We start from the raw sequence: 23339 nt of genomic DNA on the forward strand, positions 1-23339 counted from the left end.
TCTACCGGTGCATAGATCTATTCACCATGGTATGGAACCTAAACAACCTCCAAGTCATCAGGATGAATTCAGGTAAGTAGGGGTGTGTGTGTGTGTGTGTGTGTATGTTATTTGGAAAGAGCTCCCTCTAATCACCACCAGGATACTTTGGAATAAGTGCATCCCCCCTCCCCCAAAACGAAGGCAGTCCCCGGTCACACACTGCTCCGGGAAGGCGCAGCCGTGTCGTCCTCGGTGCGCGCGGCGTCTCTCTGGCGGGGTCAGAGGAAGAGAAAGGGCCTAGAAGAGTGTGGCGGAGAGCGCCGCGGCTGCCAGCGGCGTCCTCTCTCCGTCCCCTGCTTTTTGCTGCTTGCTCGCGGAGAATGACTTGGCACTGCTGAATCCCGCTCCGCTGACTCCTCGCTTCCGGGTTTTGGCGCAAGGCAAGCTGCCTTCTCCGTGCAGGGAGGGAGGAGCGCTCGGGAGCTGTCGGGTGAGGGCGAGACTGCACAGCCGAGGCGAGGCGGTAGAGGAGGGGACCCTCAAGCTGCCAAGAGCGGCTCCTCCTCCTGCTGGAGTGCCTCTCGGCCAGCCTTCGCCTACGAGCAGGGAGAGCCGGCGACGCCACACTCTTTCCCTCTAAGGCGCGAGGAGGCGGAGCTGCTCTCTTCAGGCTCCTCTTCTATCTATCCATCTATCCACCCATCCACCTCAAGCGCCTGCATCCTGCTGCTGCTGCGCCTGGAGCTCACCCCTCAGCGCTGTGTGTCGCCGAGCCCAGGTAGGTTCTCGCCTCTTTTTCCCGGGCTGTGTGCGGCGCGCGGGAGGCACCTCCGGGGCCAGCGGGGCTTGCTTTGTCCCCCCTCTGTGCCACGAAGAGACGCCTTGCAGGTGATTCGGGGGAGAAGGGGATGCGGCGGCCGCTCGCCACCACCCGATGGCCTCTCTCCGACCGACCGCCTGCTGCAACTGGAGAGGGCAATAACTGATGCATGCAACAGAAGCCGCGGCACGACGCCACAGACCGCCGCTGTGGAGGAGCCCCTAAAGTTGCCGGGGTGAGCTTCGTGTAGCATGCTCCAGGGCATGCATGGGCACAAACGACAATGGCTGCGTATTGCCTGCGCCCTCAAACTGGCACAAAACTGCACACAGGCCGGTGAACTACGTCTCCCCAGCTCAGAGTGGGATAGACAGGGTAGAGCAGCTATCATGCACGCGCTGGCCTGCGGCTGCAGCCACCAGCTCAGATGTGGTCACATACAGTACATGCATAGCTGGGGATAGGGGCATGTCTCTTATTTGTGAGCGCACGCTGGTGACTTAGAGGTTTGTGCGTATATGTGCGTGCGCATAGGCAGAAGCATGCCATAAGCATATATGCCAATTGGGACAAGTCTGCATTTTCAAACTAGTAGTAGGAGGCACGGTGCTCTTTATGAACAAACCGGTTCACAAACAAAACAAACCAGAGATATGTGCATTTGTACAAGGTTGTGCCTGCATTTCTTAACTCACACAAAAATGGATGATGATGCTAATCCAAAAGGGTTTTTCAGGGTTTTTTTTGGTGGGTTTTTTTTTTTTGCTTTGCAGTCAAGATGTGTGTTTCCTGCATAGCGCAAGCAGCCTCTCTGCATTAACTATGTCATCGGAAAAGCTGGGCCTGGGAAGTGATACCTCCTCATATAATGGTAAAAGAAGCTGCGTGTGCATGCTTTAAAAGTTGTAATCCAATGCTGATACTGTGCTGTGATAAACCTCCAGATGAAGCTTAAACACTCAGAACTGGCACTGGGGCATAGTAGTTATATAACTAACTCAGTGGAGATGAAATGAAACAAAGTGAGACTGTTTTGAAAGCTCGGTTTATTTATTTCCCCCCTGTAAGGAAAATCAGGACATTTTCTCCTCTCCAAAAGTAACACTTTAAATGAATGTTTAATGAATTGTTCTTGTATTTTGGAAATGACCTGCACATTTTGATGGAAAAGTTGGAATTGTACAGTATAATTTCTCCTTTCTCCATTAGATATAATCAGTGTGTGGTATTTATTTTTGATTTGTTAAGGATGGTGTGAAATGTTATTCTTCTTGCTGATGGTTGAAGATAATGCTTTTGCATCCTTGACAAAGTGCTAATGCGCAATGTGGTAATCTTAAATGTTTCTTTCATTTAATTTTTGTTTGACAATCAAGTCATCATGATGCCACTTAACACTGTGGGTGTTCCTGATGACTAATAACAATACTGCATTACTGTAAACTAGCAAGATACCTCATTTGTACTTCCCAAAATGAAACAAATTTCCAAGGTCGAACAGCAAACTGCAGCGTAACTTGTTTTTAACAATCTAATGATTGTAAGGAAATGGGTCTGATCCCCTTTAAAGGGTTGTGCATACCATCCTGCTTGAAAGGACTTTGAAAAACAGTTGAAATAGCTTTTCTGCCACATATTTTCTGAAGTCCTGACACTGAATTTAAACTGCAAGAAACTGGTTAATTTGTCTACCTGCAACACCTACCAGATTCGGTGGTCATATCATCGCATTGTATGATTAATGGAGTTGTTGTTTCCTAGATTATTAACTAGCTGGATGTCAGTGGCTCAGAGATCAAGCACTTTCTTCACAAATGAGCCCTTTTGGATTGTGTTGAAATAGTTCTCCTTTGTAACAATTATTCTTTGCTCATCTATCCATACCTACTCTAATTTGATTGTAGTTTTGACTAAACCATTTGACCTTGACTTTCAGAGGCTGAAGAGGAACTATAAGGAAATGGAATACAGTGAATGATGAATGTTGTCTGTATTGGGTTTATTTTTTTTAACTTCAAGACTGATTGATGCAGGGAGAAAACATAAACTTATCCTCTTGCATCTTAATCTTGAGCACACTTGATTGATTGATTGATTGATTAAGTGCCGTCAAGCCAGTGTTGACTCTTAGCGACCACATAGATTCTCTCCAGGATCATCTATCTTCAGCTTGGCCTTTACGGTCTCTCAGTGGTGCATTCATTGCTGGCATAATCGAGTCCATCCACTTTGCTGCTGGTCATCCTCTTCTTCTCTTGCCTTCAGCTTTCCCCAGCATTATGGACTTCGCAAGGGAGCTGGGTCTTCACATAATGTGTCCAAAGTATGATAGTTTGAGCCTGGTCATTTGTACTTCGAGTGAAAACTCTGGATTGATTTGTTCTATGATCTATTTGTTTGTTTTCCTGGCTGTCCATTGTATCCTCAAAAGTCTTCTCCAGCACCAAAGTTCAGAAGCGTCAAGCGTTTTTCTATCTTGCTTCTTCAAAGTCCATCTTTCACATCCATAGAGTGTCACAGGAAAAACCATGGTCTGAACGATTCTAATTTTTGTAAGCACACTAACCTGGATATGTATACTGTATCCCATTAATTTCAATAAAAGTTTAAGCACAGCAAGAAGTTGTTAAAATGTTACGTTTCCTATGGAGATCTGACTGAAAATGCTTTTGTCATAGCATGCCTTTTCCTGTCTCACTGTAATGCTTATAGGCTCTTACTGCGTGACTTGGCTCCATCATGGAGCAAACATCCTTTCTCCTTGTCCATGTCACTGGCAAGGTAGGAATGCTCACTGGGGTAGAAATGCTCACTGTGTGACAGAGCCAACTCACTGTACCCATACTGGGGTAGGATGCTCACTGTGTGACAAAATCAAGTCATGTGGCAAGAGTCTATAAACGTAACTGCAGGAAAAGGGAGAGTTAACTACAGGGATGTCATTTCAGTGGTATCCCCATAGCAACTGTCACATGTAACCTTTCCCCTAACTTCTAGATAAATGTGCTTAGTGTCAAAGATTGAAATACTAACATAAATACCAAACATGGCATGTAGACTACATTCCTGAAATTATTTTCTTCTGAGTATTTCCTTTGACATTAATGGGATTGTTTGAACACAAGTGGTCTTAAAATTGCAGCTGTACTATATCACTCCAAAAATTATTCCAGGATAAGCAGTCTACGTTTCTACTGCATAATCATGCATAGTATGAGATATCCAGATACTAAGTTACCCATGTTTGCGTCACAGAATTGTACTTACGGTCTCCAACTTGAAGTGTTCTAAAATCTTACTCCTTGAGAACTCTGTTATTTGCTTTACTTTTAAAAATGTGTTTTAGGCTCCTGAACCCAGGGGAGCTTGCTTTGACACACATAGGATTGCACTGTTAGGGTACAAATGATGTCACTACAATTGAGTTTTGAATTTGCCTCTGCTTCCCAATTTTCCATTTTTTGCTGCACCCTATAAGATTTAGAGATGGTTTGTTGTCTGCTCCACTTCACGTCTTGGTGGTTTGCTTATTTATCAGAACTTCTCTTTCTCTGCATTCAAAGGTTTCATTGCAGGTATACCAAGCTTCTCATGCTGCTTCCATCATGCTTCTCTGATAGTTGAAGAATTTAAGAACTGGCAGATGATTCATGTGCACATCTAATATTTACAGGAGTCTGTGTTTGTACAATTAATTAGATTTGTCTAATTTCTAAGAGAGGTAGTTGACCATATCATAGTAGGTTTGAGAATTAAACTACATATTGGATTGTAGTGTAAATGGATATATTGATCTGTCTGTTTGCTTTGGTCAGATATTTTCTCCATGTTGCATCTTTGCTAACTGTATGTTTCAGTAACATATGCAGGTAAACTATGCCAGCTTGGGAGGGATTTGACTTAATTTAGTCTTGTAGAGTAACATAATTCCTGTGCTTGAGCTCTTTCTTCATTGGTGAGAAGTTTTTGCTATCATAGATGCTAAAAGTGTAGCAGCTTGAATAAAATTTGAATAATTGTGGAAATCATATTGAATTATTGACAAAAAGCATTGAATAACTGACAAATTAAAACTTAGCCTGTGTAGAATACAATTAGTAAATCTAATGAGAATTTGAGCATTGCATGCGCCAAATGGACAACAGTACCAATGTTATCTTGAGACAAACTAAAATACGAATTGAAGGTTAAAACGTTTGGTGATATTGGAATAACTTATATCAGACTAATTTGATTTAGTCTAATATAACTACATTTTTTGAATTTGTATTCAAAAATACAAATGTGCAGTTTCCAGTACATGAACCAAAATCTACACATGGAAAGTGTTTTTACTGTATATGCCTGTTCCTGAATAGGACTAACACATTGATTGGCTTGGATCCTAATTTCTGTGGCTGACATCCAGCACAGTGTTAGTAGGGCAGAGCAGGAGCGCCCTGTGCTCCCTGACTGTGAGGGCTCCTCTGAGCTCAGCTGAAGGGTTGATCACCTCTCTTCCTGTGTAGGTGCTCTGCTGCTTGATAAGCCTCTGGCTGAGCTTGGAGCAGACCTTGCTGCGAGGGTGCAAGCTCTTGCGCTACCCTTCTAACATTGTGCTGGATGTCAGCCTGTGAGCGAAATTCCACTCATGGGACAGAGCTTCCTGCCTCCCCTCCCGCTGCAGTTCCTTGTGCCCCCTGAAAAGCTACTTCTTAGGTTTAGGGGGTACATTTCAGAATGGAATGGGTTGTCTACAGCAGGAAGGGGGGGGTATATGAAAAAATCCCACCCTGCCACCGGGCCCCGAACAGAAGTGACTTCTGCTCACAGACAACATATTTGGATCCAAGCTATTGTGATTCAGACTTCTAAAGAACCCTTTCCATGTTGATGCAGCTGTAGAACCTTTGCATATGTATTGCATAGGGCATGTTCCGTGGTATACCTTCATGTTAGGACTGTTGGGTCTAGATATTGCTTCATGTGAACTGTGAGTGTGCTGTGGTGTACACCCAACACAGCTTTGTGATTGTGCTTTGCAGAGGAAAGTCTTATTGTAGAAGCCTTGATATGTTTTCATGAACATACAGGGGTCCTCAGAATCCAATTTGAAATTCACCAGCCTAAAAGATACCAGCAGGCACAATTACAGTGAACTTGTCTAGCTGCATGTCTTCTTCTTCTCATTCACTTCCTTTTCATTTTGGAATGGCCCCTGCTTAGTTTCCTTCTTGTGAATGGAATGTTAAATCTTGTTTCATCACAATGAAACAAGTGAGAGAAGGTCAACTTTTTCTGATATGTGAGATAGGTGAAGAGAGAATTGGCAAGGTTAATTCTGGTGTGGCTTTGCCATGGAGCATGATAGACAAAGCTAGCACACTTGAACATATGGGTTGAAACATGTGCCTTTCTGTTTAGATGCTTGTAGGGTAAACAAGATAATTAAGGTATTAGGCTGGAAAGGTGTGTAACAGAAAAGAGCAGAAAGCAGTGTGATTTAAATCAATTAAGGTGAATTAAGTCATTGATAAATAATGATTTAAATCACTAAGAGAAAACCTGATTTAAATAATTGATTATATATAAATCCATTGCTTTAAAAAAAATTATCCATCCTTGCAGAAATTATTGAGTAAAGACTGGAAGCCTTTCATGAAGATGGCCATACCATTATGACAGTGAATGGTATTTTAAAGGTGTTACTATTTGGAATAATAGGAGGCTGTTGTCTGAGGGTTTATTTTGTGTGCTTTGATATTCAGTGTGTGTTTAGGAATTGGCTCTGAAGCTTTTGGAATTTGCCCTAGGTTGTATCTTGATGCAAGGGGGGAATTTTTTACATCACATGCTCTTATATGAATACCAGATTTGGTTCTTTCACAGTAGTTAATAACAACAACAACATTTATAAACCGCCCCATCCAAAGGCTCTGGGTGGTGTACAACAGCATTCAATTTTGGAGATTGAATAACTCAAATGATTGCAGATATATTGTTAGAAGCTGCCTTTCTTTATTATTCTCCACCCCCACCCCCACCCCGAACAGCACTTTGCTAATTCTGTAGGACAAATATATAATAGATAAGGGAACACTTTCTAGGTAAAAACAAACAAGAAAATTTATTTTCTTAATTGATTACCAAAATGGTGTGTATGATTCTCCCCCCCCCCCACATCTTTCATTATCTTGACAGGCACAATTAAAAATGACTTGACTTAAGTAGGTTAGGTAATTTGAATATCATCCAGTTCCTGTAAAATCATATTAAAATGACATTTCTTAGATTAGCATCAAATGCAGCACCACAACAATATGACCATGATTTGGAGCTTCTTGCTCCTCTAGAATAAAATTTCATTTTCTGAATTTCTTTAATATAGGTTATTATACTTAGCTGAAAGATATTGCATGTTTTAATTTTCTCTTGGGCAAAACCACCAGCCCGGATTGGAAGATAAGAAAGATAAGATTGGAAGATGAGGATGATGAGACTGGAAGATGAGACTGGAAAATGAGAAAGCTTCATGAGTATTACACCCATCCTGCAGCAGCTTCATAGGTTACTGGTCCACTTCCGGGCTAGATTCAAGGTGCTGGTCTTGACCTTTAAAGCTCTATATTGCTTGGGGCCAGGGTTCCTGTTGGACTGCATTCGCCCATATGAGCCTGCCAGGGTCCTCCGTTCATCGTCTCAGGCCCTGCTCATGGCTCCGCCACTTATAGAGATCTGGTTGGCGGGGTCTAGAGACAGGGCCTTTTTGGTTGTGGCCCCTCAACTTTGGAACGCCCTCTCTGAAGAGCTTCGCCATGCTCCCTCCCTCACTGTTTTTTAAAGAACAACTAAAACACATCTTTTTAAAGAGGCTTTTTAATGCCCCTCTGTGGTTATATTTGGTAGGTTCTTTAGTTCTTTAGTTTTTATAATTCTCAATTTTTAGCTTTTAAAATGTTTAATCTGCAGTTTAATACTGATTGTGATTTTTAACCTGACTTTTAACTTGTTCACTTAATTTGGTTAATTTTATTATTGTATATTGTATCTATTTTATTGTTGTGAGTCACCCTGAGCAGTAGTGTACTGGAGAGGCAGGGTATAAATATTTTATATAACAATAACAATAATAATAAATAAAGCAAGTAATTACCAAACCAAGAGAGAATTTATCTGTGTGGCATGGAGGCCACAGAAAATACTGAATTATTTATGGATATGTTCTTTGTATTTTATGATTTTTAAAAAGTTCAACACTTTGGTTACAACTTAAAGGTATTGAAGAAAAATAAATGTTGGTGTTGGTCAACAATTGTTTACCTGTGTTATTCATTAGGGAAATTCAAGAAGAGAAAATAAGAGTATCATGAAGGATTTTTAACAGGGGGATTTTAATATCCTTGTTAGCAGTGTTCATTTTTAGCCTACTTACTTTAAAGAAAGTAAGCTTATGAGATCACCCGGCATTCTGTGTGTGTGCATGTGTTACAGTCCCGCCCCGCCCCCACCAGTGTTCTCTCTAATTTATTTCATCTGTGTGTGGAATGAGTTTTGTTCTGGGCAGGAGTATTCAGAATGGGTCCTTCCTGATTCAACCTGAGCAGGATCTAAATTAACTGAGCGGACATTAAAAAAACAAACTTGTGAGCGCAGGCATGTGCATACGCCTTAGAGGGAACACTGGTCCCCCCCCATCAACTTCACAACGCCAATATGAAACAAATTGGGTACAGTTATAGGGGCACACAGAGACACCTCAACAGCATAGTTTGTGATTATGTCATCCACCCCAATTCAAGGTGGCAGATGCATAAACATTTAATAATAATAATAATAATAATAATAATAGCCCGAAACACTAGAGGCACAAAAGACCATCTGCTGATTGACAAAATGATTTTAGAAAATTGCAAGAGAAGAAAAACAAATCTTAAGTGTTGCATGGATTGACTACAAGAAAGCCTTCGATTCATTGCCTCACACATGGATACTAAAATGTTTAGAAACAACTGGTGTCAGCAAAAACATTCAGATATTTATAAAAAAAGCAATGAGCATGTGGAGTACACAGTTAACAATCAATGGCGAGACACCTGGACAGGTTAGCATTAGAAGAGGCATTTTCCAAGGGGACTCACTATCCCCTATGTTGTTTGTAATCGCCATGACCCCACTTTCACAAATACTAAACAAAACACGCCTCGGATACCCAACATCTAAAACATCAAGTAAAATCAACCATCTGCTGTACATGGACGATCTGAAGTTGTATGGAAAGTCCCAGTCAGAAATTGAATCACTGCTAAGCACTGTCCGTATATTCAGTAGCGATATAGCAATGGAGTTTGGACTAGACAAGTGTGCTGCATTAATAATGAACAGAGGGAAAATAAGAAAAACAGAAGGAATAGAACTGCCCAATGGAAGCAAGATCAAGAACCTGGAAGAGAAAGAACATTACAAATACCTGGGCATTCTCCAGGCTGATAACATTGCACACACTGAAGTTAAAAGAAAAATTGGAAGTGAATACATCAGGAGAGTTAGAAAAATCCTCAAGTCCAAACTCAATGGCGGGAACACCATACAAGCCATAAACACCTGGGCTATACCGGTTATCAGATACACTGCAGGAATAATAGACTGGACCCAGGCTGAGCTAGAGACGCTGGATCGTAAGACCAGGAAAATCATGACCATCAATCATGCTCTGCACCCCCGCAGTGATGTAGATAGGCTATACCTCCCTCGCAGCTCAGGTGGAAGAGGAGTGCTGCAAGTCCATCAAACAGTAGAGGAGGAGAAAAGAGGCCTTGAAGAATATATCAAGGACAGTGAAGAAGATGCACTTCAAATGGTCAATAACGCGAAACTATTCAACACCAATGAAACAAAGCAGGCCTACAAGAAAGAACAAGTCAAGAACCGAGCAGAAAAATGGAGAAATAAGCCCCTGCATGGTCAATATTTGCACAATATAAGTGGAAAATCAGACATCACCAAGACCTGGCAAAGGCTTAAGAATGGCAACTTGAAGAAAGAAACAGAGGGTTTAATACTGGCTGCGCAAGAACAGGCACTAAGAACAAATGCAATAAGAGCAAAAGTCGAAAAGTCAACAACAAACAGCAAGTGCCGCCTTTGTAAAGAAGCAGATGAAACAGTGGACCACCTAATCAGCTGTTGTAAAAAGATCGCACAGACTGACTACAAACAAAGGCATGACAAGGTAGCAGGGATGATACACTGGAACATCTGCAAAAAATACAAGCTACCTGTAGCCAAACATTGGTGGGACCATAAAATTGAAAAAGTTGAAGAAAATGAAGATGTAAAAATATTATGGGACTTCCGACTACAAACAGACAAACATCTGCCACACAATACACCAGATATCACTGTAGTCGAGAAGAAAGAAAAACAAGTTAAAATAATCGACATAGCAATACCAGGGGATAGCAGAATAGAAGAAAAAGAAATAGAAAAAATTACCAAATACAAAGATCTACAAATTGAAATTGAAAGGCTGTGGCAGAAGAAGACCAAAATAATCCCAGTGGTAATTGGCGCCCTGGGTGCAGTTCCAAAAGACCTTGAAGAACACCTCAACACCATAGGGGCCACAGAAATCACCACCAGCCAATTATAAAAAGCAGCTTTACTGGGAACAGCCTATATTCTGCGACGATATCTATAACAACTGACAATAAAATCCAGCCATCCCAGGTCCTTGGGAAGGACTCGATGTCTGGATAAAACAAACCAGTCAATAACACCTGTCTGACTGTGTAAACAAGAAATAATAATTCGATTTCTATACCGCCCTTCCAAAAATGGCTCAGGGCGGTTTACACAGAGAAATAATAAATAAATAAGATGGATCCCTGTCCCCAAAGGGCTCACAATCTAAAAGAAGTGTAAGATAGACACCAGCAACAGTCACTGGAAGTACTGTGCTGGGGGTCGATAGGGCCAGTTACTCTCCCCCTGCTAAATAAAGAGAATCACCAAGGTAAAAGGTACCTCTTTGCCAAGTTAGCAGGGGGATTTGAGGTTCAAGTGGTCTAACTTGTGAACTACCTAACTGATTTTAACCAAACTTGCTACAGCTGTAGGGACACATAGGGATGCTTCAGTGGTGTAGTTAGTAATGATGTCACCCACCCCAATTCAAAATGGTGGATGCGTGAATGTTTGAGACACAAGTAGGCTAACTTGTAAACAGCCTAACCAATTTGAACTAAATCTGCTACAGGTGTAGTGACACATAAGGATGGCTAAGGGCATAGTTTGTAATGATGTAATCCACCTTGATTCAAAATGGCAGACTCATGAACGTTTGAGGCTCAAGTGGGCTTACTTGTGAACCGCCTAATCGATTTGAACCAAATTTGCTACAGGCATAGGGACACATAGGGGTCGCTCAACAGTGTAGTTTGTAGTGTCATCTACCCCAGTTCAAGATGTCAAACGTGAAAATTTAAGCCTGAAGTGGGCAAATTTGTGAGGATGGTGATGATAATTTAAGATTATAGTGAAAGGAAAGTAGGGAGATTATTTCTTAACAGAATGTTATGTTTGGATATCAATAACTGCACATTGCTTTGCTAATAATTAGCGCTGTAACCCTAATTAATTAATTGATAACCTTTAGTCAATTAAAAGGTTTAATATTTAAAACCCTTTTAACTGACTAAAGGGACATCCCTGATTAACTGGACAATGCATTTCTTTGTAATTATTTTTTAAATAAATATTTCTACAAATTGCAGCTAGCAAGCACCATCTTAGAATGTGCACTAGTAGGTTCAGCACATGCTTAGATCTGTCCCATTGAAATTAGTGGGACTTCCATGTTCTCTGGATTTTGCTTTTAATTCTAGGGAGTGTAACTTGTATGTTGTATGTAGCAATGATATTTTTATCTAAATGTTTGTAGGGGGGTTCTACCCCCTCAAACGATATCTTTCCCCAAACAACATAATGTACAACATAAGGGACTCTTCAGCAGGTTATCAAGGACTAAACCTTGGATCTCTCAGGGATCATGTAGTAAGCATGAAGATGTTTCAGACATGACCGAGGGCAAGTCTGATTGCTATGTGATGCTGTGACACTATCATGTTTACAACATGATCTCTGATTGGCTGGGATCGTGCAGTGAAGGAGCCTTTCCACTGCATGAAAGGGGAGAGTGGGAATACACCCCATTGTCCAGGCAGCTGGACTGATCCTTCCTGTTTTGCCATGTGCTGTTGGTTTCATTGCACAACCAGTGCTGTGCCACAAGACTTTTGCCTCAGTCCAGTTTTAATTGTGCATAGATAAATATGCTGGATTGGTGAAAATGTAAATGGAGATGCATAATCAATTTTGTATCTCCATCCACATTCTGTTCCAACTAGTCAACTCTTTTCAATTGGATGGATTGAAGAAACATTGGATAGTTGGCTTGGCAGTAGCAATGCATCCCCTCTTTCCTCTATGCTTTCCCCCAATTTTACACCTTTTCACAAAGAGGGTAGATTTCTTGGGGTCCAAAAAGAATGGCAAAATGTCCCCTATTATTTTGGCTCAATATTAACATATGCCTTTATTAAATTCCCAGTAATAGGTTGTTGTTGTTTATTTCTCCATTATAATTTGTATAATTTCTCAATTATAATTTTATTGTAAAGGAGAACTGAAATTTTTAAAAAAATTGAAAGCAAAAAGTTCATGAAATGACAAAGCAATGCTTATGGGGAGCATATAGCCTTGTTGGTGGTTACCATTTTTTTTTTAAAAGGGCAGTACATGAACACTTGTTTGAATAGGGAGAATATTCAGCATCTAAAGAAGTGGAATATATATATATATATAGAGAGAGAGAGAGAGAGAGAAAGAGAGAGAGAGAGAGAGAGAGAGAGAGAGAGAGAGAGAGAGAGAGAGTGTTAGATATAAATTCAGCCTTGAAAAATGTCACCAAATGGCATAGAAATGCGAGGGAGGAGTTGTGTTGCTCATCACTAGTGATGAGACAGACACTATCCAAGTGATGCCCGTGACACTTGTGCTACTGCATCCCACACAGTGCTAACAGTTGCAATTGATATACAAGTGTTGTGGGTGGGACAAGATAGCATTTTCCTAATATCAAATGCCACTGTTGAAATTCTGGAGGTGGAGTTGGGAATGCAATTTTTTTAAGGCATAGATACTTATCTGGAAAGACCTTTTTATGGAATGTTGTATGGAACTGGAACTTGGTAGTGGCCTCTTAGTTTAAGGATAATATGAAATAACATTATATAACACTTTGTCTAAAGCACTTCATGTACGTCATTTCAACTTGTAAAACATTGGTACATCATCTCAATTTGTACGTCATCTCAGTTCGGCCAACCTTCTTGGCAAGTGTGTCACGTCAGTTCCATAGCAGGAGACAATAGCCAACAACCAGACTAATATTGTTTCAAGAAATAACTTTGATGAACACAATAATTAGTTTTTATTTTCAAATGAGTGAACTAAAATAATTTGATCATTTTCTGAATACTTCCCTTGAAATATACCGAGCAAATCCATGATAGATGCTATGGTACATTGAATTTATTTTGCCTGAAATTACAAAATTCCCTCATGCTTTGAAATCAGTGTAATTGAATAATCTTTGAAATGTATACATGCAATAGCTCTTCTTTAAGGACAGAAGGTTAGAACAAGTATCTTGATGGCTATATTCCATCAATGTGAAATGAAATAATTTAAATATTCATTACAGCTAAATCTTTAGGTTTTGCTTTCTATACGGAAGATAGGACCTCTTTGTTGGATCACTCTCGTCTTTTCATTATAAATTTTTGAGGCCAGTTAAACAATGTTCTATATATTCAGAAAACCTGAGTAAAGGTGGTTCTCAGTATCCATGGTCCCAGCACCTGCGGTTTCGTATATCCATGGTTGGGCCACGTGCACTTGGCCTCGTTATTTGTGGACCTAAAAATACTTGAAATTCACCTATCTGTGATTTCTAGGTAGCTGGAAATGACTTCCAAAGTCATTTCCAGCCACCATTTTGCTGAATGGAGCCATTTTGTGGCTCTTTAAAAATATTTCCTCACAATTTTTTGTGTGGAAAAGTGGTTGAATTGTGGTTTTTAGGGGGCATTACTGGACAGATAAATGGAGACCTGGAGAGCATGGTACATTACTTTATTGCTCTTATTTCTTAACGTCTTTTGTTTGTGTGCATTTTTTTAACCTCCAGGAACTTAACCCCACAATTCCCATTCTTTCAAGATCTCGTTATCTGTGGTTTCATTATATACGCGGCTGTAGGTGAGAACAGAGCCCCCATGGATAATGAGGGCCACCTGTACAAGCAAAGTGCATGTTAACTGGCAACTGTTCTTACGGTGATTGAATTTTCAATCATTCATAGTGCTTTAGAAATAAAGGTGACCTTATGTGTTATTAGCAGAGAATAGGCATTCACAAGCCATTCCAGTATTTGCCACAAGAATGTGTTTACTTTTAATCTCCAGTCTTGTTAAAATTCAGTTAATTAATTATGGTCTTCCATATCACCACTTTTGATAATTTGGAAAACATATCTAATTAAGTATTCATTTTAAAATAGAGTGATCCAAGGATGGTTCCTGTTACTGTAATATTATTTGATTGCCCATTCCGGGCAGTTAGAATCTGTTTGGATCCATCTTTTAAGGATGTGCATTCTGTAGTGTACTGGAGTTGGGCTTGTAGATCATAGCAGTACAATTGTGAAATGCCTCCCCCAAGCAGATCTGCTGGGCTTTACCTTAGAATTGTAGGAGACTACGGCTGATGTTCAAAAGCAGCTTATAAATAGCAAAACAATAAATAAATATATCTGACTATATAAGACAGCCCTCAAGTCTTCATTTTTCTCATGCCCCAAATTATTGTTCTGCCTGCAGACAAGTATAACAATTGAAGAAGATTATCACCTGCATGTGTTTTCGAGACTGTGATTACAACAGGGCTTGACAAATCCCAGGCACAAGGGAGGCATGGTGCCTAGATATTTAACCATGGCAACTAGACTAGCATATTCAGAAGTATAGTTATTAACTAAAAGCTTTATTTGCTCCAGGCAGCTCAGTTTCTGTTCTAAATATGTAAAGGGGATAATGAGAAGCCCATTTACGCTCTTCCTTCATAGTTCCAGCCCTAAGTCTGGTAATTTTGTCAATTGACTGGCTCCTGAATTTGAGGGCTGGCTTCTAGATCCAAAGAAAATTTGTCAACGCCTTCATTGCAAAATTATACTAGATTAACTTAGCATCTTTAGTTTGATGTTAATAATTCAGAGTTGTTGTTTTCTGTTGCTGTGTAAAAGTCGGAGTTCAGTCTAATTTGGAGGAAAGCAGCTTCAATGACTATGCTATTGTGAAACACACAGCTTAAGCATATTGGATAAATTAAATTATATTATTATTAGGTACCACAGTAGGTGGGTTATTTTGAAACAGATTTGATATTTTCCATGTGGATATTTTAAATTGGGCTCAGGAAGACTATGCACATATACTACTTCAAGGAGTTGGACTGAAGCCCAATCCAAAGGGACCATATAACACTTTAAAAGATCTGCACTGGCTGCCAATATGTTTCCGAGCAAAATACGAAGTGCTGGTTATTACTTGTAAAGCCCTTAACAGCTTGGATCCTTGGTACTTAAGAGAGCACCTCCTTTGTCATGAAACCTGTTGCCTATTAAGATATCTAAGGAGGTCCGGTTACAGCTGCTGCCAGCTAACCTGGTGGTGACTCAGGACTGGGCCTTCTCTGTGGCTGCCCCAGGGCTTTGGAATACACTCCCTGTCATAAGAGCTTCTCTATCTCTGATTGTTTTTAAAAAGACCCTTAAGACACACCTGTTTTCTCAGGCTTTTAATTAAAATTAAGTTTAAACTGCTTAATTGTTGTTTTTATTATGTGAAATTGTTTTTAATTGTTTTTATTCTGTTTTATATTTGGTTTTTAAAAATTATGTTCATTACCTAGAGATACATATATCAGGTGGTATATAAATATGATTAAATAAATCCTCCTGCTGCAGGCAGCAGACTTTATGCCAACTGGATGTCCCCATTGTTTCTAGAGGTTCTTTATTCCCCCTCTTTTTCTTGCATGTCCAAAACTACATGTAATACTTTTTTCCATGCACATGCAATAGGGTCCCCTGACAATGTTATTACTAATACTAGTTTATTGTTTATATAGTTACTTCATGTTGCAAGCCCTTTACAGTCTTTTTTGTATTTGCATTCGCAGCATAGCTGTGAGAGAGGTCGCCATTGTTCCTCTTTTATGGAGGGGGAACTGAAGCAGAAACATAGGCTGCTTTGTGATGTCATGTTCCCAGATATATAAGCCATTACATGGAGGATGAGGAATGAGCAGTGTGTCTGTACACTTCCCCTTCCCTTGGTGAGCTGTGCTTAATATGTTACTTCCAGGTTTCATAAACCACTATTTGCAATTATGTCTAAACTGTCAAACAATGGTTTTAGTGATCCCGTTAAAGCAGGATGCAAACCTAACCTGGTTTGGAGGAATTGCTCAAACCAGTTTGATCCTCCAAATAGCCAGCATGGTGTAGTGGCTAGAGTGCTGGACTAGGACTGGGGAGGCCCGAGTTCAAATCCCCATTCAGCCATGAGACTTGCTGGGTGACTCTGGGCCAGTCACTTCTCTCTCAGCCTAACCTGCTTCACAGGGTTGTTGTGAGGAGAAACTCAAGTATGTAGTACACCGCTCTGGGCTCCTTGGAGGAAGAGTGGGATAGAAAATGTAAAAAATAAATAAAAATAAATAAAAATAATAATGACTTAGATATTATAGTAGTAACATTATTACAGATTGTGGTTTGTAATCCCCATAGGCAGATTATGGGAGAGGCAGTGGAGGTGGCTGCCTATGGCGGCAAATATCCCCCCCCCCAGCAGCATTTTTTGAAAGAAATATATATATATATTTACATTTGTGGTTTTTTGTAGTGTCTCACTTACGATGGCGGTAGCAGGTCGGGTGCATGTGGGATGCAAAGGGGCTGGGCAATGGAGAGACATTGCGGGCGGCGGAGAGAGCAGGCAGGCAGCGATAGCATAGCTCCCAACCCAAGCCCTCATGCACCTGCCTGCCTCCCAAATTATTTATTATTCATTATATTTGTTTAACATCTTTTTATACCCCCTAAAACATGCGTCTCTGGGTGATGTACAACAAAAACATTAATTAAAACAAATAAATGACAACAGAGAAATTAAAACACTGGTTAAAATAAATGACAAAAAGTTAAAACATTACTACAATTTTAAACTTTAAAACAATATTTTTAAACAATGTTAAAATGGTATTTAATTAAAAGGCTGAGTGAGCAAATGTGTCTTTAAAGATTTTTAATAAAAATTGTCAGAGATGGGGAGGCTCTTATTTCAGCAGGGAGTGTGTTCCAAAGCCTTGGGGCAGCAGCTGAGAAGGCCCGTCCTTGAGTAGCCACCAGACGAGCCAGTGGCAACTGCAGACGGACCTCTCATGATGTTCTCAATAGGCGGTGGGGTTCATGACAAAGAAGACATTCTTTTAAATTCCCAGGGCCCAAGCCGTTTAGGGTTTTATAGGTTATAATCTTGTATTTTGCCTGGAAACTTAGTGGCAGCCAGAGTAGCTCGTTCAATACAGGAGTAATATGGTCTCTCCAAGATGACCCAGAGACCAACCTGGCTGCCACATTCTGGACCAACAGTCATTTCCAGACTACATACAAGGGCAGCCCCACATAGAGCACAGTGCAGTAATCTAGTCTGGAGGTTACCAGCAGATGTACCACTGTTTTGGAGGTCATTCACCTCAAGAAACAGATGCAGCTGGTGTATCAGCCGAAGCTGACAGAAGGCACCTCTGGCCACTGCCTTAACCTGGGACACCAGGGAGAGGCTCAGATCCAGAAGCACCCCCAGAAAATGCACCTGTTCTTTCTGGGGAAGTGTGACCCCATCTAGAACAGGGAGATCAAACTCATCTCCCGAGTTTCAACCCCACACAATAAGTATCTCCATCTTATCTGGATTCAGTTTCAGTTTATCGCTCATCCAGCCCATCACCACCTCCAGGCAGGCATTTAGGGAGGCTATGCCTTCTCCCGATGAGGTTGACATGGAGAAATAGATTTGCGTGTCATCAGCATACTGATAGCACCCTGCACCGAATCTCCTGATGATCTCTCCCAGCGGTTTCATGTAAATGTCAAACAACATCGGAGACAATATGGAGGCCTGAGGGACACCATACAAAAGTTCAGATTTTGAAGAACGACAGTCTCCAAGGGACAGCATCAAGAACCTGCCTGAAAGGTAGGAGCGGAACCACTGCAAAGCAGTGCCCCCACTCCCAACCCCCTCAGAAGGATACTATGGTCAATAGTATCGAAAGCCGCCAAAAGGACCAACAGAGTCACAATCCCTCTGTCAATTCCCAATTGGAGATCATCCATCAGCCAACCAAGGCAGTCTCCACCCCATAGCCTGCCCAAAAGCCAGTCTGAAATGGGTCTAGATAATCAGTTTCCTCCAGGACTGTCTGGAGCTGGGAGGCCACCACCCTCTCAATTACCTTGCCCAGCCATGGAAGTTGGAGACAGGCCTGTAGTTACTTAACTGTGAGGGATCCAAGGCAAGCTTCTTCAGAAGTGGTCTAATAATTGCCTCCTTAAGACAAGGAGGCATCCTTCCCTCCCTCAGAGAAGCATTTATGATCTCTACCAGGCCTCCTATTACTCCCCCTCCTGCCAGATAGTATAAGCCATGTCGCGCAATGATCAAGAGAACAGGTGGTAGGCTGCACTGCTCCAAGCAGCTTGTCCATGTCCTCAGGAGTCACAAACTGGAACTGATCCAACCTAACCACACAAGAAGATTCGCTGGATACCTCCACATTAGATACTGAAGTAATTGTGGAGATGGAGTCTAAGTAGGCCCGAATACAAGAGATTTCCCCCACAAAGAATTCATTAAACACGTCACAGCGGGTAATCGATGGTTCCAGATTCTGATTCAAAGGAGGAGGGGCACATACTAACCCTTTCACAACCCTGAACAACTCCGCCAGATGTGAACTTGTGGATGCAATATGGGCAGAAAAGAATCTCTTCTTTGCCACACATATTGCCTGAGCATAGATCTTCAAATATACTCTATGTTGCAACCTGTCGGATTCAAGTCGAGTCTTTTCCCACTTGTGCTCTAGTTGTCTCCTTTGCTGCTTCAGCTTCATAGTTCTTCTGTATACCAAAGGGCCAATTTTGCAGTGGGTCGGGGAGGACGGGGAGGACAATCATGTCTACTGCCCCGGTGAGTTTGCTGTTCCAGTTCTCCACCAGAGCATCAACAGGATCGCTGGCAAAGACAACACTAAATCCCCTAAGGCTTCTTGGAATCCTATTGGATCAAATAATCTTCTCGGGCAGATTAATAGGCACTTCAGCCCTGAAAAGATGGGAAGTGATTTTGAGTCCAACCTTAACCAGATGGTGATCCATCCATAACAATGGGGAAATCACAGGATTCCCCCCAACGGAACACCACCCTGATCAGAGTGAAAGACCAAATCAGGCATGTGACAAGCAATGTGCATTGGTCCCGAGACCACTTGGGATAGTCCCATAGTTGTCATGGCAGCTATGAACTCCTGAGCCACCCCGGACAAATTGGTCCCAAAATGAACGTTGAAGTCACCCAGCACTGCAAGCCTGGGGGACTCCAACACCAAGCCCGAGACCGGGTACACCAACAGAAGTCCCACTCTATCCCTGTTCCCCAAACGTAGGTACACCCATTCAATATGGTCTGGCACCTCAACTGGGATCCTGGTAAGGGAGATGTTATTCTTATAGACCACAGCCACTCCACGTCCCCACCTGCAGTCCCTCACCCGCTCCTCAACAGAGTACTCTGGAGGAAGAAGCTGGGACCAAACCGGGCCACCGGCCTCCCCCTGCCAGGTCTCCGTAATACAGACCAGGTCAGCTCCTGCATCCAGAATAAAATCATGAATGGTTTCTGATTTGTTCTGGACCAACCTGGCATTACAGTGGAGCAAGGTGAGGTTCCAAGGGTGGTTGGCACTGCTCCCTGAGGTCAGAGAGTTCAATTATGATGGCGGTGGTGGGGTGCATGTGGGTTCCAAAGGGATTGGTGTTGGAGAGGATGGCGAGAGCTCCTATTCCAAGCCCACCTACCTCCCAAATGCAAGTGATTGCCATATTTCAGGCCTCTCTGCGCACAAAATAAGTCACTCTCCTGCTTCATTTCTTTTTCCTAGGCCATACAGTCCAACTGTGATTTCTTCCTTACCATTTCCAACTTTGGCATTCCAGTCTCCAGCCACCACCAGCAGATCTTGCTTGCATGTTCTGTCAATTTCAGACTCAACTTGAGCATAAAACTCATCAACTTCCTCTTCTTCTGCATCAGTCGTTGGGGCATAGACTTGAAAAACTATCATGTTAAAGGGTTGTCCACAAAATATAATAGATATTAGTCGGTCATTGTACCCAAGTACTGTCATTGCTATATCCTTCCTGACTACGAAAGCAAGACTGTTCCTTTTTTGTTTTTCATGTCCAGAGTAGTAAACAGTATGATTCTCTGACCAAAAGTGTCCCATTCCAGTCCATTTTAATTCACTGATGCCCACGATGTCAATCTGTAGTCGATTCATTTCATCTTTCACTGTGTCGAGCTTTCCCATATTCATGCTTCTTACGTTCCACTTTCCCATTGTGATACTGTCTTTGCAGCTTTGAATTTTCTTTTCCCACATTGCAACATCAGCCGCTAGACGTCCAAAAGGCTTTAATCTAACCGTGTCATAAACACCATCGGTACTCTGAGAGATCCTCAGCTCTTCCTCAGTAGCATGTTGGGTACCATCTGACCTGAAGGGCCAATCATCCGGCACTCCATCGGCAATCATTCTATATTGTCTATGAGGTTTTCTTGGTAAAATACAGGAATGGTTTACCGTTGCCTTCTCCTGTGTATTATGAAATGATGCCTTTGTTGTTGTCAGTGAAGTGATCATCTGCCTCCAGCACCTTCCTATATCGCTGCTGCCCAATATAGGTCCAGTATAGGTCTCACTTAGAATAAGTGAGTGAAAATAGGTATGCTGCTGGGAGAGATCTTAAGAACTCTCTAAGAGGTCGGTATATAGTTGAAGTTCAACTTAGATCATTCTGGAACTCCATGTCACAGACTCATTGTCTGTGACATGGCCACATATCCTTGGCCTTATCAAATCCTGAGGCCACCAATATCCTTGGCCTTATCAAATCCTGAGGATAATAAATGCTCAGGTGAGAGGCCATATGAAAGCAGCTTACATATAATGCTCTTCCACCAATTTGACCGGTAATTATCGGACAGTATTAAACAGATCAGCTCAATTGGAATTAGATTTAGCCTTAGCCATGCAGTTAGAATAACTAGCCAAGCTTTAGCTTCAATTCTAAGTAGCTCAGCCTACAATTTCAAGGCCACATTAGTAACGCCTTTAGGAGTCAAAAATAATGATCTTAAGAATCCAGATTGTACTTTTTCAGGAGGCCCAAAGTTGGAATATGGGCCTGATTGCGCACCATATAGAAGCTGTGCTGTCGATTTTGTTGTAAATAATTTAATAAAACATATTATAACATATTGAACTTGCTCAAAGTGGATTTTATGAATTCTAAGTCACAGAGAATAATATAGAATATCAATACTCTTACTATAAATACAAGAACCATAAATACAAGATAAATAACTATATATATATATATATATATATATATATATATATATATATATATGAGAATATAAACAATAATAATAATACAAAAACTATATTAAAGCTATACAAAAACATTGATGAGTATTCCAGTATCCAGGGAATAAAAGTTCATAATTTGGTGGAAAAATCCATCCGTTGTTGGAAGAGAGTTGAAGACAGTGAAGCCCATCACGAATATGCCATGAATAGATAAACTCTTGGAAAAACAATGATGTGCAAGGAGAAGCTAGACTTTTTGCATGGACCCAGTGGAATAAATTCTTTCAGTAATTCATTCCAAACAGAGTAATAGTCTTGTAAACATCCTTGTGGGTCTCCCGTATATAGATAAATAATAAGCTTTACTCCTTATTCCAAGGTGTGGACAAGTCAAAACTTAGATAGGCATAGTAAGATATTCCAGGGTGTAATCAAAATAGTCTTTGAAAAGCTGTCTAGATATCAGCTATTTTCGCGTGTGCTTCATCATGGAGGACTATAAAGATAAAACACATATTCACAACATATAACATAAACAACATAATCACAACATATCTAATGCTGCACAGCCACTGAGGTTTGTGAAGCCCTGAAGCAGGTTTCATGGAAAATCAAGATCCCTGCGCTGTAGTCCACTAGGGCTCGACTGACCAACCTACCTCCTTTTAATTGTCCAAGTGTGTTAACCGATTTTCAACCCTACTAAACCACCACCCAGCTCGCACTGTTCCTGCCACAAAGGGAGGCCAGCTTGGCCTTCCTGCGCCACAGCCCTCCAAAACTGCAACAAGCTCCCTCCAAAGGTTTGTCAAGTACAAATCACAGCCATCTGTTGATAAATGCACATCCTCAGGGTGGAAAAGATGAGGCAACGAATGCACCGTGCCCGGTTGCAGGATAAACATGACACCCTGTGTAACAGCACTTCTCCCCATGTCTGCAGTAACTTTCTTCCTAGCCCACTTAAAGCCTTTCAAAGATTAAACCCTCCCTCCAAACCCTACGCTGCAGCCAATCAGCCCATACTGTGATGACCCTTGGAATCCAGAAACAGATGGTGGTGAAGTCAGAGGTGGCTTGCTGAACGATGGAGAGCCCAGTCCACCTACGCAAATCATTCTTACCCAAGTGAATAATCAAAACATTGGATAGGGCACTAACAGCTAAATAATCCCATAGTGCTGGAAGCAACTGGCACCACAGCACCCCCCAAATTCCCAGCCAGCACACTCTGGCAAACTTCCCCAAACTGAGTTGGGTACCAGTCTGGGAGGTGCTGGCACTCTTGAAAGCCCAGAAGACCAGGGAGTGGCCACAGATTAACACTTGCATGGGAGTTGCTGCTCCGCCAGCACCTGCCAAGAAAACAGATATGGTGAACACCCAGCAACAAGCTGGAAAACACAACAGCACTTAGTGCATATAATGCAAAAACACTTTGGACCTCCAATGTCCAATCTTCTTGATTTCAGAATCCTCAAGACCCAACCAATGAGTGGTAATCACTGCACCAATACAAAAGGAATGTAAACTGAAAAGGTGAGCTGGCTCGCCCAACCGAAGAAGCGCTTTCCACAACAGAGCCCAAAGCTGGTATCGGGTCAGAGGTGTGCCATCAGAGTGCACAAAGAAGCACTAAGCCAAAAGGCGATATAATGCTGCAAGGCGCCCACAAGAAAAACAGCAGCCCTGCCCGCTAGAGCCAGATGAATGAGTTGCC

General features: G+C 41.6%; 1 protein-coding gene across 11 annotated transcripts in view; it reads left to right on the forward strand.

Moving 5' to 3' along the window:
• The first annotated feature begins 248 nt into the window (after positions 1 to 248).
• Positions 249 to 23339, forward strand: part of OSBPL6 (oxysterol binding protein like 6) — a 186576-nt gene continuing 163485 nt past the window's right edge. For 4 of the 11 annotated variants that reach the window (XM_053268322.1, XM_053268374.1, XM_053268359.1 and 1 more), the window contains exon 1: positions 257 to 760. The gene's annotated coding sequence lies outside the window, so the exon portion shown is untranslated. Of the gene's footprint in view, positions 761 to 848; positions 1038 to 23339 lie in introns of those variants that run through there. The other 7 variants (XM_053268391.1, XM_053268383.1, XM_053268398.1 and 4 more) reach the window with 5 other exon arrangements.

The sequence above is a fragment of the Hemicordylus capensis genome, chromosome 1 (genome assembly GCF_027244095.1).
Source record: "Hemicordylus capensis ecotype Gifberg chromosome 1, rHemCap1.1.pri, whole genome shotgun sequence".
Taxonomy (NCBI): domain Eukaryota; kingdom Metazoa; phylum Chordata; class Lepidosauria; order Squamata; family Cordylidae; genus Hemicordylus; species Hemicordylus capensis.